Source organism: Lissotriton helveticus, chromosome 5_1 (genome assembly GCF_964261635.1).
Source record: "Lissotriton helveticus chromosome 5_1, aLisHel1.1, whole genome shotgun sequence".
NCBI lineage: Eukaryota > Metazoa > Chordata > Amphibia > Caudata > Salamandridae > Lissotriton > Lissotriton helveticus.
In genome coordinates this window covers 432,022,815-432,038,457 of record NC_136065.1, presented here as the reverse complement: position 1 = coordinate 432,038,457, position 15,643 = coordinate 432,022,815, and positions in this window count along the sequence as shown.

Below are 15,643 nucleotides of genomic sequence, written 5' to 3'. Positions count from 1 at the left end.
CTTTGCTAAAAAGTCTTTAAAAGCGTTGACCTGTTTGTCATTGCTGTCATACCAGTGTAGATTAAAATCCCCTAGGAATCACTGGCGCAAAGTTACATCATCTGAGCAAGCATTTTGAGTATTTTTCTACTCACAAATATTCCCAAAATTAAGTCTGGAAATCTGATTTATGAGCAGGTTTCCAGGCAAACTTTTGGAAATGTCATTTGTCCCACTCCCACTGTGTGAAAATCTTTACAGCATAGAATTAAAAACATGGACTCTAGAAACCCTTGTACAAAAAAGCCCTTTTTTTTTTTTGCCACTCAGAAAACATTTTTGCCAATGGAGAAAGGCAATCCCCAACACCTCCACCAAATGTGCCAATTATCGCTTCACCTTCAATCCTGGAAGGAGGGTTACTTGACCTATTGTCTGCCGGAACTTTTCAAACAATTCCAGAGTAGAAATGGGCTGGAAGGGAGTTGGAGAATGTCCAAAAACATACATGTTTTGGTGTTCCTAAACTTCCAATCAAACCATGCCTTGGAATGCTCCCTTCAAATCCCCTGAAACGGGTTTACCACTGTGGATATCTCTGCCCTATGGCAAAAATGCCCACTGAACTAAATCCACTTATGCCCACCAGGAATCAGTTTATGCATTCCTTGATGGAGGTAGTTTCTGAAACATAGGTGTACGGAAAAAATATGTTTGTGGATAGGGCCCATAGATCATATTCCACTCCTACAACTCTCGGGTTGGTTTCAGGCAGTTATTGACTTTTTATGTGCAACTCCCAGAGTAGTCCAAACCACACCTGCTGTCCGTCCTCTATTGCCAGCAGGAAGGAGGGTAGGAGATGGTCTGGGAACTCCTGCCTGGGAGAAAGAAAAAAAAAGCCCCAAAAGAGTGGCAAGCTTTCTCACACAACTCTCTTTGAATCTAATGAGGAGATACTTATGGAGAACAAATGGAGCGGCAAGGGGAAAGGACTGTCTCTATTCTTCAAATGGCCCCTCTGTCTCCTGTCCTCCTGCACCATAGAGTCTGGGCCTCTTGAAAGGACCTGAAGAATGTTTTGGAGGCCCCATGACATTCACATTGGTGCCTGCCAGGCTCTCTTCAACATCCATGTACTACTCACACACAAATATGTTCTTGTTACTTTACAGTAAAGCACTACCGATATACAACATGCTTTCCATAGTCCACAAAATGAACATGAACATACATGTACCATGTGACTTAACAGGAGCTCTATACCATTGCTGCCCATAGGCAGCTGGTCGTGTAATAAATGTTGGGCACTACAAGTTACAGCTCTTAATCTAATTCAAAAAGAGATCAATGACTATTAGACTCTATAAGGGACTCTCACAACACAGCAGAGGTCCAAATACCAGTCGTCAAAAAACAAAAATCTATGAGTTTCAACTGGTTAACACCCACTTTCCTAACAGTAACCACCACAACCAATCAGATAAATTACAATACGGCTCCTTCTTCCACACAACATTACTGCAGGCTCTATCAAGGGCAGTAAAATGATATCACTATAAAAGGAGACAAGCACAATTTTCAGTTTCCCACCCCCATGCTGTACCCTGCGAAGCACAAAGTCTAAACATCAAAAGTGCGAAATTTGCACATACAGCTGTAATTTGTATCATTGTATTGAAAGATCCAAGGTACATTTTAGCAAGTATGGCTGTTCATAGACTCTCTGATTTGGGATATCAGTGCAGCAACTCCCTTCCGTAATGTATTGAACCCATCCGTAATCAAGTGGCATTTCATTGATACCTCCACATGCACCTTCACATCTTTAAATATTTTTATGAAAACGTGTAATAAACTGTGCATAGACATTGGAGGGGGGCTGAACAGTAAAAAGAACAAGATATTAACACTGTGACTTTATTGCAAGTTTGGCTGCAGAACGTTTTCAGATTCGGTCAACAGGATTATCTTTGAACTCTTTTCTCTTGTTCAGCAGTCGATAATCTCAATAAAAAGAGGAAGTTTGGGTAATTGCACATTACAAGAATGTAGTTAATTTGACATTCATCAACATCACAAAGCTAAACTTCACATGGCTTCACATAGCAGATGCCTCTTAAGGGGTAAGCCCCCTGCAATTTTAACCCCGGGTCGGTAAGTCACATTTAAAAGTCCTCTGGTGGGGGTCACAGGAATACTCATCAGCGTACTTCCTATTATAGTTTAAACATTTGGACTGATTGGTGAGACCGGTTTCAGAGTTTCCTTGTCTGATATATTATTACACAGAAAGTTAAAGGGAAAAAAAGGGTTGCAACATGTCTCTTTCAAAAAACAGGCAAGGGAAATTTGGGAAAGAGGATACTTGAAAAATAAATATGTATAAAATACACTTTTTATATAAGCTGAAACATTTCTTGTTTAGTATTTAATACAGCATAAAAAGCATCATGCAAACCACTTGAAATAATGTCTTTATCTGCCCATTTGATGATCCTTGAAAATATATTCTTTCTTTTGTCAAGATAGTCATAAATCCTGTGGCACTGATACATTTTTCAGTTTGACTTCATCCTAAATGACACTGAGCATTACTTGACGAGCTAATAATTTCATAGAAGATTAGAAGGGCAAAAGAGTAATAATTTTTGTCTCTGGTCGTAAACATGCGCCAATAAATTATGTTCATATTAGACTATATTTGGATTTATGCCGCGTGAACTTTGGTAAGATTTTCATTGCAACTCACCAATATTTAATGTACCGTTAAAACAATTAATTGAAGCAGTGCAGTGGAATTTGTATGCAAGGGCGTATGACATCTGCTCCTATACCACATTAACTCACAATGATTAACATGGTTATTGTGAACAGCAGAATGAATTAGTAACGATTGGATACTAATTTGAAAGTGCTACACAATCGGCATGCACTGTTCCTACAAATGTAATTAAATATCACATTTCCCCATCTCTAAATCTAATAGTTTCAGCCATCATTAAAACGTTAGCAAGGAAAAAATCTCTCTGATTAAAGCAGAATGCAGCATGAATGATTTCCAAATGTGTGATTGTCCTTTTTAGCTATCACTCTCAGACAGATTTTAGCTGTCCGTTGTCAAAGACATATTCTGTACAATACGAAAACTTATCATTGGTTGGTTTTATTGTCAATCTCATTTGCTTCCTTCTATTCTATGGCTTTTCTTCCTCTTCTTTTGTTCCCTCCTATGGATATTGTTTTTTAAATATGCTTTGATTGGATGACTTTTATTCTCCCATGGCTCCACCTCAGGGAACAACTTTTTTCTTTTTATCAGCGCTCCTTGTGAGTGTATGTGTTTTCTGACTGTCACCTCTGTGAGCTGCTTCCCCATCACACCCTCTCTCCTCACACTGGCCAGGATGCTTCCCGTAGAAGCAGGTCTGTTACTTCTTCTGCCCCTACCTATCCTGTTGTCCCTTTTTTGTTGCTTTTTTTAAAGCACCTCAATTACTCCCACAGCCCTTCCTTTCCTCGTTGTTCCTGCTGCTTGTAGGCTCCCCAGCTGCTCCATCGTTTCCCAACACTGCTCCTGGTCGTGTTCTATTTTATTCTTTTTTTTCATTTATTGGAGGTCCCGGCAGCTGCAATATGCCCCAAGCTCCACCTTTCTAAAGTAGGAACTTTTGTTCACTATTATTTAATTTAACACTTCTGGATGGACGTTTGCCATCTAGGAATTGTAAATTAAAAAAGAATAACATGGCTGCCAGGGAGCCATGATGAATATGTGTTTGTGTACGTCATGGAGCTGTATTTTTTCTAATGCTGTTCATCATTAGCAATAACTATTTTATTTTTAATTCTGCTGGTGCAGAACAATATTGACAAAAAGCATTGGCAAAGCCAAAAGGTTAGACCTCCTGGTTTTGCCAATGCTTGTTTAAAACAAGGCAATCAAAGGAAAATTCATTTCTTTCCACGGAATATTCTCTTGTGCTCGCCCTTAGCAGTAGTTATTTTTTAATACCATTATTAGATAGGATTGAAGGCTGTACAATCAGATGTCCTTTGCAATGTCTACTGAGACAGCATCACCAGAAGACTAGATAATATGCCAAAGAACATGCCTCCTGCATGACTTTAGAACATGGCCCCTCCATGCACCCTGTTTGACTTTTGGAAAGTCATGACATGAGTATTCATTCAAGTTTTTGATTTTACCCTCAGTGAACATGATAATCATGCATGCTCACTGAGGGCTTTCAATGAAATGTTATGAAAACCCAAAGAGTTGCTCTGAGGTCAGGAGGGGGACGCACAGTGCTTTCCTCCTTTGAGGTTGACTACTTGTTGCATCAGTAGCATCTCGGCTGGCATGGGTGCCTTTTAACCATGGTACTTTGCGGGGTCCTGCCATTCCCGGGAGTGAGAAGTTGGCCTGGTATATGCTGTCTACTAATTAAAGTGGCCACCTTGCACCAGTCTAAAGAAACTTTATGGTGATTTAACAGGTCAAAGGTAACCTTAGAAAGCTATCCAAATGGTAACTGTGGAGAGCAGCCTTCAGGCTTAGTCTTGAAGGAATGTTAAGTAGCTTGTTTTTCCAGAATGTAATCTTATAGTAGTGGTTAAATTAAAGAAGAACCACACTGTAGATATAAAAATATATTTGTATTAATATAACACTATCTAGTACGACACAGTATCTCCTTCATGGAGATAATCCAAAAGCACACACTGTCCCCTCTTTATGGAAACGAGCCATGGTGAGAGCACTGCTTAAGAAATTAGGTGCGGACCCTGAAATGTTTGCTAATTACCGGCCAATCTCGTTGCTTCCAGGGTTCGCAAAAAATGCGGAAAAGCATGTCAATTCCATCTGTCCACCTTTTTGGAGGAAAATGACTGCTTCCATACATCGCAAACTGGATTAAGACCGCATCAGGGCACAGAGACAGCTCTGATTGTAGTTGTTGAGGAAGCAATGAAAATCTTGGATGCCGGAGGCTCGGCGGCAATTGTCCTCTTCGATCGAAGTGTGGCCTTCGATACCGTTAACCATCAACTGCTGGTCTCTAGAATTAGAGATGTAGGGGTATCTGAAAATGCACTAAGGTGGTTGGAGTCTTTTTTAGGCGACTGCTCATTTCAGGTCTTTGAGGACGATTCCATTTCCAAGAGTATGATATTGAGTTGTGGGGTCCCTCAGGGCTCGTCCCTGAGCCCCACCCTCTTTAACATTTATATGAGACTGGTCGTCAAGAAGGTCAAACCATTTGGCATACATATCGTCACATATGCGGACGATACCCAATTGATTGTTTCCCGTAATCAATCTGGGAACAGGCAAAACTATTTGGGTGATTGTTTGGAAAAAGTGTCAGCGTGGATGGAGGGCTCACATTTACAACTGAATGGAGCAAAAACTGATGTTTTTGGGTAAACCTTCCCCACTAGGTCCTAGTTCTCTAGGGCCTAAATGTCTGGACAGTATGCCCCCCACAAAGAACAAATAAAAAGCCTTGGAGTCTGGCTTGATCATACGCTAGACATGAAGGAGCAATCCCGGAAGGTAGCAGGAACCTGTTACGGAATACTTAAGATGGTTAGGAGAATCCTTCCCCTGCTGCCGTTCGATGCTAGGAAACTGCTGGTTCAAGCTTTAATTCTCTCTCGTCTAGATTCGGAAAATGCCCTTTATATGGGCTCCCTGTGCTCAACAATAAAGAAGCTTCAGACTGTGCAGAACTGTGCAGCCCGACTCCTCTTACAGACCCCCCCAGAGAATCCACACGAGCATCTATAGCCTCCCTACAAGATTCTGTCCTCCAAGGGTCCACCTATCCTACATTACATCATCTCTCCGCACTGTCCCAGTAGAGCCCTGCGCTCGGGAAATAAACGCATGGCAGTAGTCCCTAGAATATATAGGTCTAGGAGTGGGGAAAGACGATTCTCCTACATCGCCTCCAAGTGCTGGAATGCTCTTCCAAATTACATTCGTTTGGAGGACAACTATATGTCCTTCCGTAGACAGCTGAAAACGTTCTTGTTCCCGGTCGCCTAAAGCTGGTCATTTGTGTAGGTTTGGTTCCTAAGCGCTCGGAGACCTTCTGGTAGCCGTGCGCTCTACAAGTGCCAATTCGTTCATTCATTCATTCACTTAAGCACAGAAATGACAGTAAATAGCACTGATACACAGTGGGACCCAGGGGGGACCAAACCATATCCTTAAAAAGTGGTATAGTAACCATGACTCGAGTCAAGACAGTGTCAAGAGGAAGCAGAATCACTGGGACCCCAAACAAACACCCAAGGTGAGTAAGTAGGGACCCCACGGAGGACGGGTGTAGTGTGGAAACACAACCTCGTGTTCCATACAATTGTATGGGAAAGTCGCGGTTGAAGTTTTAGAGTTTAAGGACCCTTCCCAGTGAACTTCGAAGAAACCCAGTTGAAGACAGAAGGTTGGAGAGCAACCCCACCTATGGATACCGAGGTACTCAAGTTACCTATCCCAGGGAAGCTGGGTGCATATGTCTGAAGTTACGTTGGAAACAGCCGTCGAACCCAATGAAGGACTTCGAAGAAGAGCCGCTGCTGGGAGGATGAAAAGTGTTGACTGAAATCCAAAGGTGGATTCTTGTTGAAGAGTACCTGAAAGCAGAGGGGACTGAGTCTGGGTCACTTAGGCGAGACCAGGGGCTCAGTTGACGAATGCCCACCGATGTTGGGTGCTTCAAGTTGGTTGATGGAGTCCTTAACTCTGCAACTACTGGGACAGGGAGACATTGAGGACAAACAAGAGCTGGATAAGAGCTGTCCTATGAATGATGTTGAGTGCTGAGGGGTCGGTGTCCCGTGGGAGTACCAACAAGCCTTGGCAACAGCAACCCACGCAGGAGGTCAAGGATGTGAACGGTTCAGACCAGCAAGGTCCAGGAGACTCACCAACTGCAGGGGAATAATGGGCAAGCCTGGACCAGGGGAGCCAAGAAAAGCAAATTTGACCCTCAAGTGGACCCACAGGCTGGTGGCACAGGAGTCGCAAGAGGACCTCAAGCAATTTCACCAAACAATAGCCCGCAGAGCACTCAAAGTGAGAAGGCCAAAGTTCTTGGTAGGAAATAGTGCCAGAGGTTGGGGCTACTTGGAGCCCAATGTACTTGTTCCGCAAATGCCACCAAGCATATGCACTTGCAAATGTACGCAGTGCACAGGCGTTCGGGTATTGCAGACCCACAAGGGGTTCTGACCTCAAACTTGGTGAGAGGGTAGCACAGACCTTGTGGGACATAGAAACCCACCTCTTGTTTTGCTGATGCCTTCGGAGTCTGTAGGAGCTCAGATACAGCAGACCAGACAGCAGTGCTGTGGTGCCTGCAAATGCAGGGGAGTGACTCCTTTTCTCCAAGGGTGATATCTTGCACAGGCACAGATGATGCAGCAGACTGATTGGGAGAAGAAGTTCAGCCCAAACAATGTCCAGCGAAGTCCAGAGTGTCAAGACGGTTGAAGTTCAGTGGTTTCTGGTTCAAAATCTTGTCCACGTCAAATCTAAGGTCCAACAGCCAGGTAAGACCTTATGTACCCACGGAAGAGGGTTGGCGAGATTCAGGGGACCCTCCCAGGGGAGTGTCTAGATGGTGGGGAGGTTACTCCCATGCCCTTTGTCCACCTTCATGCCAGAGTGGGAGCCAATGGCTCCCAGGACTGGTTTAAACTGGACTATGCACAGGGACACCAAATGTGCTCCTCATGCAGACTTTCAGTCGCTGGCAAGCGCAACCACCCAACCCTAATACACTAAATCCTGTCTGGGAGGTGGTTACACCTCCCTGTGACAGGATGCCTATTATTCTACCTTCCCCTGCTCGAGCTTGGCTCAGCAGCAGTAGGGCAGAAATGTGTCTTTGGTTGGCACCAACCATTTTGTGCTGTCCGGGACTAGAAGGCTGGTAGCGGGAACACCAGGAACCCCACAAAGCTCACTTCTGAGGGATAGAATCATACCTCCAATACCTGTTACCGGTGTGGGGTATGATTCACACAATGATAGGATTTGCTTCAGCTGTTTTAAAGTTGGTCATCACGTGGACGCATAATGCCACTCAATATGTCGTAAATGGCTGCCTCACTGACAAGCCGGGAGAATGGGTAGGCTGCAGGGGTGTTAAGCTTGTGCAGTGGCACCCTCTCACTTAGAACCAACCACCATGCCCTCAGGATTGTAAAGGCCTGCTAGAGGGGTGAATTATTGGTTTTAAGTGCAGTGACCCTTAGATATAGTAAACCTATATCTTAAGTAAGTGGTGCATGCACCAAGTTACACAGTCTGCAAAGGCAGGTCTTTAGTTCCATTTTGCATGGCCTCTCATAGGTGGCATAATGCATACTTCTGTGATACCTATGCCCTGGTTATATGGGTACCATATACTAGGGACTGACAAGGGTACTCCAGTATCCAATCTGGAGTGTACCTAAGTACGGTAAATGGTCAAAATATCGAATCCAAAATATAGACAAACCAAAATATCGAGTCCAAAATATAGAATTGACAAAATATCGAATGGACAGAATATAGACATCAAAAATATCATTTTGAAGGTAAGTAATGTAATATCGATTTTAAAAATATAGACAGTCAAAATATCGAAGTACATAATATAGTTTATTAAAAATATCGAATTTTTAATGGGGGGCGTGGCCGGCGATCGACCAAGATGGCCGCGTTCTGGTGAGGGTGAGACCGTAGCCCTGTAGCAATCCGGCCATTAATCCTGTCTTTTGGTAACCCAGACACAACGACAACACAGCGGAGGTGATTTGAAGTGGAGCGACCCCTCTCTGCGCCCGCCACGACGCCGGAGACCCGAGATACGTCGTGAGAGACTCTGCGGCCTGCATTGGCGCCAGAAGCACCGGCCTAGATTTGTCACCCCGACCGAGGAGGCGCCTTCGCGGCCGTCGCGGGTGGGCGCGGGGCTGAATTGGACGCCGGGAGGCGGGTAAGTGACGGCCTGGCTTGCCCCCCCCCGCGCCCTCCCCCCTGCCTGTCATCGGCCCATTAAGGAACACACGGGGGAGCCCGCTGCCTTCTAGCTCCCGTCGGAGAGGCTGAACCCGAGCCGCCGGTAACCGCTGACATCACCGGTCCCGGCGGCGGATTAAAGCACGACCCTTGATGTCCCACCGCAACCGGGAGTGACGGAACCCCGCCTGCATCCTCCGCAGAGGGACACATGCGCTCTGAGCGGAGGGGCCTCTCCTGCACTCCGACTTCCCAGTGGCACAGAGACGGCGACAAAGACCGAGGACTGATATCCCCGCCAGGCCCAGCGGAGGCCTGACTCAGGGCCCTGTCGACCCACCACGGCCTGCGGTGGTGAGCTTCCTCCTGTGTCCACATCAGAGGACAACACACGCGCCAGTCGAGGGGTGCATTACGACCTCCCCCACCCCCCCTGCTTCGCAGTGGCATAGCGGCGGTATTGGACCTTGGGACTGCTGTCCCCACCAGACCCGGCAGCGGCGTAGCGCACAGTCCACCACTACCCTGGCGGGATTCCTCCGGCATTCAACACAGAGGCCAGCACACACGCCGAGCGAGGGGGACCCCTAACCCCATGCTCCGCAGTGACACAGCAGCGGTGAAAGATAACCTGGGACTGACATCCCCGAGAGACGCCTGGCGACACGTGAAGGGGCAGACTTTACCCCCCTACCAACCGACCCGAACCCCGATATGCGGCACATCCCCCCCCTTTTTTTGGAACCACAATGGGCGGCAGAGGCAACCGAGGGACCCAGCAAAGCAAATTGGACAAATTTGCTTACGACAAAGACTTTCCACCGCTGCCGGAGCAAAAAAGGACCAGCGTAAAGGGTGCGGAGGGTGGTGCGGTTTCGGCCATAACCCTGGAAGACATTATGGCGGCCCTGACGCAGGTGCAGACCACTGTGGGCTCCATCCCACGGACGTCACGCTCCTGCGGGCTGATCTACAGAAGATGTCGGCGAGAGTGTCAACAGTTGAACAGGTCACTACAACACTTACATCTGACACGGCGTCGCTATTGAAAAGAGTGGCGCGATTGGAAGAGGACAATAAAATACTGGCAGACAAGATGGATGACCAGGAAGGGCGCTCCCGGCGCAATAATATCCGCCTTATTGGCCTGCCAGAATCGGAGGGGGGGCCTGCCATGGACCTCTATGTGGAGGACTTAATAAGGAATGTGCTGCAGCCTAAAGGCCTCTCAAACTTCTTTTCGGTGGAGCGGGCGCACAGAGTCCCGGGGGGACGTCCTCGCTCAGGGGCGCGACCAAGACCTGTTGTGGCGCGCATATTCAACTTTAGGGATCGCGATGCCATCCTACAAACGGCGTGGGTCGCGCCGCCCATACGCATACAGAACTCGGAAGTTTTAATTTTTCCTGACTACACGACGGCGGTGGCGGCGAAACGGAGAAGTTTCATCGAGGTGAAGAAAACACTACGATCTCGTGAGTTGCCATACTCCATGCTCTTCCCGGCGCGCCTCAGGGTGGTAGCTGAGAAAAAAACTTGGTTCTTCGACACGCCGGAGGAGGCACACGACTGGCTCGAGGGATGGAGACCGGCGGAGGGCTCGGGCAAGCAGACCAGCAGGCGAAGGAGACAAGAACAGTCCGGCGAGCATGAAATGACTGGGCTGGAGGAGAAGGCTGAGACAGGCCCAATCGAGGACTCTGGTGACTGACTCATGCTGCATTAAGGGAAGTGTCTAAACCTTTTTATTTTTCTTATTGTTGAGAACTATCGCAGAGGCGTTGAACTAGTCCTTTTGGACACTCACCTCCTTGGTGTACTACTGAGACTTTAAAAGTGAACTGGGACACTAAAACTGTCGGGGCTACTGGTCCCCCTTGTACTTTCACCCCCCCTCAAGCTCTTGTAAGCAACGTTGTCCTTTGACTGGGGTAGTAAGCACTCTGCTGAGTTGGGGTGGCGGGCAGTTTGGTGTCCCCGAGGCAGGGAGGCAGGGAGGGGGGAGGGAAGGAGGGAATGTTCTATGTTGTTAGTTTTGGTTTTAGTTGTAGCTATGCACTTGACTACTCTGCTAGGCATGATGTTGGGATTCGCAGAATCGATTACTTGTCTGCTGAACTCACAGATCCAGGATGATGGGGGCTGACACACTCTTGACTCGACGGGGAAGTGGAACTACTGTGACGCCGTCTCTGTCGATACTTTCCTGGAATGTCCGGGGCCTGGGGGACAAGGTCAAGAGGGGACTGGTCCTGAAACACATCAAGAGGGAGGGGGCTGCAGTGGTCCTCCTGCAGGAAACGCACCTCACTGGTACGGCAGTGAAAGCTATGGATCGCTGGGGTTTCCAGATGATGGTACATTCTGAGTTTACCTCTGGGTCAAGGGGAGTAGGCGTCCTAGTTAAGAAGCAGTTCCCCCTACTTGTCCAGTCTGCCAGGTCGGATACGGCAGGAAGATTTGCCGCTATACACGCACAGTGGGAGGGAAAACCCATCAACATCGTCTCAGTGTACATTCCTCCTGCACTTCAGGCAGCAGCCCTAGCAGACCTTAGCACTTTCATACTTGGGCTCCCCGAGGGAGGTTTACTTCTGGGGGGAGATTTCAATTTGATAGCTAATAGCCTGCAGGATAGGGTTCCCCCGAAATTGGCCCCAGCTAGCGCAACACGCCTGGCAGGTTTCATGACTGCGATGGGACTGGAAGATCAATGGAGGAAGTACAACCCCCAGGGCCGACAATACACATACTACTCTGACGTTCACAACACTCTCACCAGGCTCGATTATTTTCTTAGCTCACCGGGTGGGCCTGGTACTGTCTCCAGAATAGAGATAAGGCCACGAGGCATTTCAGACCACTCCCCGCTGCTACTTACCTATACACATCACCAACCCACACGGCGTCGGATTTATCCTATCCACGCACCACATCTGCATAATTCTAAGGTCAAAAAGGAGTTAAGAGTGGGAACCAAACAATACTTCAGAGACAACACATGTTCGGTGTCTTCTCTTCAGCTGCCACTCTATGGGAGGCTTACAAAACAGTAATTCGGGGATGTGCGATAGTCTCCATCACAGCGCTTAAGCGGGAGGGGCAGGCGGAGCAGTTAACCCTAGAGACAGCGGTGACGGAAGCTGAGGCGCGACATGCGGAAGATCCAAACCCCACTACAACACACGCTTTGCAAATAGCACTACAACATCACAAAGCACACCTCACGGAAAAGGTCCAATTGCAACTATCTGCCACACGACACAGGGTTTACGAGATGGGGGACAAAGCGGGCAAATTACTGGCCTGGCTGGACAGACGAGACAGACGCGACAGGTGGATAGCACAACTGACGGTACAGGGCGAGGTCCCCATTAGGGATCCTGGTGCAATAGTGCAGGCGTTGGCGACTCACTACAAAACGGTATACGCATCCACGTCCACAATCTCAGAAGACGAGGCATACACTTATATCAAAGATCTCAAAATGCCAGTGTTGACTGAGGAGGAGACGCGGGCCTTAGACGTAGACTTGACGACTGAGGAGATACAACTGGCGATTAAAGCCCTACAGACGGGCAAAGCGATGGGACCCAACGGGATACCAGTAGACTTATATAAGCAACAGGCCGAAACACTCGCACCGCACCTGCTACATATGTTCAAGGATAGCCTAGAGGCTGGTGAACTCCCGCCAGATCAGAGAACGGCCACGATAGTGGCGATCCTCAAACCAGGGAAACCTGCGGACCAATGTACGTCGTATCGCCCAATTTCCCTCATTAACGCGGAGGCAAAAATACTTGCGAAACTGTTGGCGCAGCGCCTCACGCCTTATCTGACCAAACTCATACATAAAGATCAATCCGGGTTTATGCCGGGCAGAAACACGGCCCTTAACCTGCGCAGAGTACACGGTGCACTTGCGCGGGCAAAATATCTGTTAGAGCCCGCAGTGATACTGTCCCTTGACGCCCATATGGCGTTCGACACTGTCCACTGGCCCTTTTTATTTGCGGTCTTACGTCACTTCGGTTTCGGCCAGAAGTTCTGCTCCTGGATCCGTCTGCTATATGCAAGACCGATGGCACATGTGGCGGCGAATGGCCATATCTCTGAGGATTTTCCCTTACATAGAGGCACGCGCCAGGGCTGTCCACTCTCCCTGCTGCTGTTCGCCATGGTCCTGGAACCCTTGGCTGAATGGATAAGGTGGGAACCAACGATCAAGGGCATCCGCTGGACGGATGACTGGGAAGATAAAATTTCCTTATACGCCGACGATGTGCTTATATACCTCACTGGACCCAGGCGCTCGATTAACACGCTATTAGATGTTTTCACGGTCTACGGTCGGGCTTCCGGCTACTCGATCAACTGGTCCAAATCCACTATGCACATACTGCGCGGTCCTGCACCGAGCCTGCCGGACACCTGCCCGCTACGGATCTCGGTCGACGGGTTTAAATACTTAGGGATACACGTTACAGCTGACCCTGCCTCCTTCCATAGGCAGAACCTACAGCCCCCCCTTGACCAACTCAAACGTGACATTCGTCACTGGGAATCGCTGCCGCTGACACTGCTGGGCAAGGCTGCCCTCTTCAAAATGATGGCCCTGCCCCGCTTTCTATACGCTCTAGAAAACACACCCTATCCTGTCCCCCCCGCATACTTTAAAACCATCGCAGCACAAGTCTCAGTGCTATTGTGGGGCTCTAAACCCGCCCGAATAGCGCAAGCCAAACTCACGCGTGGCTGGTACGACGGAGGCATAGCGCTCCCAGATGTGCTCCTGTACTACTGGGCGTCACAGCTGAAGATTGTTAATCAATGGCTTCATCTTCCCCAGTCTGAGCCGGCCCTGAAGGCGGACAGGGCGCAGTTGGGACTCTCTGGAATGCTGACTCCCCTGTACGATGCATCGCTAGTAGCGTAGAAAATCGTCCCACTGCGGCACACTCTCACCGTGTGGCACGCGGCGTTGCGCAGACTGAAATGGCGGGGAGTGCTAACGCAGCTCACCCCGTTATGGGACATAAAACAACGTGGACGCCTGCGGCACTCCAAGGGCTTCGACCGTTGGGATGCAATTGGCATCTCCACCATTGGAGACCTGTGGCAGAGAGGGCACGTACTGCCTTTTGAAACACTGCAACAACAATATGAGCTCGCGCTGACTGAACACTTCAGATATTCACAGATACGTCATGCCTTGACAACGGTGTTGAAACCTGGTACAGATATCCCAGAGGCGTACCCGCTAGAGGACAGACTGCTGACAGACTATATGCCTTCAAAAGCAACATCGCTAACCTACAGAAAACTTGTAAATAATCTACCTGACCCCCTAGAGGCCCTGCGGAAGAAATGGGTACATGACTGCGGCGACATGGATGACACAGAGTGGCAGGAGGCGATTTCATCTCCAAAAGAAATAGGTATCCCCGCGCGTTTGCGCTTGGTACAACTCCGTATATTACACAGGTCATATTACACAAGGGATGCACTACACAAGATGAAAAGGATAGCACACCCTTACTGTCTGAGGGGATGCGGGGACATAGGGAACTTCTACCACACAATATGGGAATGCCCCCGAATTGCGCAGTATTGGGCACAAGTGATGCGCACCATGTCACAATCGGAGGACCTATCCATACTCCCAGATCCCAAACGGTGCCTCCTGAACATGTGGGAGCCCAATGATCTCACGCTATATGGGCAGAACTGGATGACAATAGGTATGATGGTGGCGAAGAGGAATATAGCACAAAGGTGGGGTGGGGGGTTACCACCATCCATAGCGACCTGGAAACAAGACATGGACGCTGCAATGATTGCAGAACGGGCTGTGTACCGGAACAGAAGATGTCCTAAGAAGTGGAAAAGGGTATGGGGGCATGGAATAAATATAGAGGAGACATTTGCGACCCACCTTCTGATGAAGATGACACTGGCTCTGATACCGAATAGTGCGGCTCCACCCGGGGTGTACTCCGCAACCCCTGATTTACCATGTATAGTGTTCAGCTCTTATGTTAATGATGTAATTACAAGGATTCTGATCCCAAACTTAAATGCATATCATATTTTATATTGCCGAGTGACATTGTATCGCACTGTTTTAAAAATGCTAATAAAAATGTTTTTTTTTTAAAAAAATATCGAATTTTTAATGTATTTTAAGTAATTAATTTTATGTTATTTAATTATTGTGTAATTTAATTCTGTAGCGGGTTGTGGGTTTATAGGGGAATAGGGTGGGAAGTAATTTAACTATAATTAATTAAATATGTTAATTAATTAATTGGTATTTATTTTGAATAAAGTGTTAATTAATTTTTAATTGGTAATTAATTAATTCTTAATTGAAAAATATTTTTTATTAATTGATAAATTGATAATTATGTGAATTAAATTAATTTATTTTCTGTAGCGGGTTGTGGGATTATTGGGGAATAGGGTGGGAAGTAATTTAATTATAATTAATTAAATATTTTAAGTAATTAATTGGTATTTATGTTGAATAAAGTGTTAATTAATTTTTAATTGGTAATTAATTAATTCTTAATTGATCATTAATTTGTATTAATTGATTAATTGATGATTATGTGAATTATATTAATTTATTTTCACTAGAGT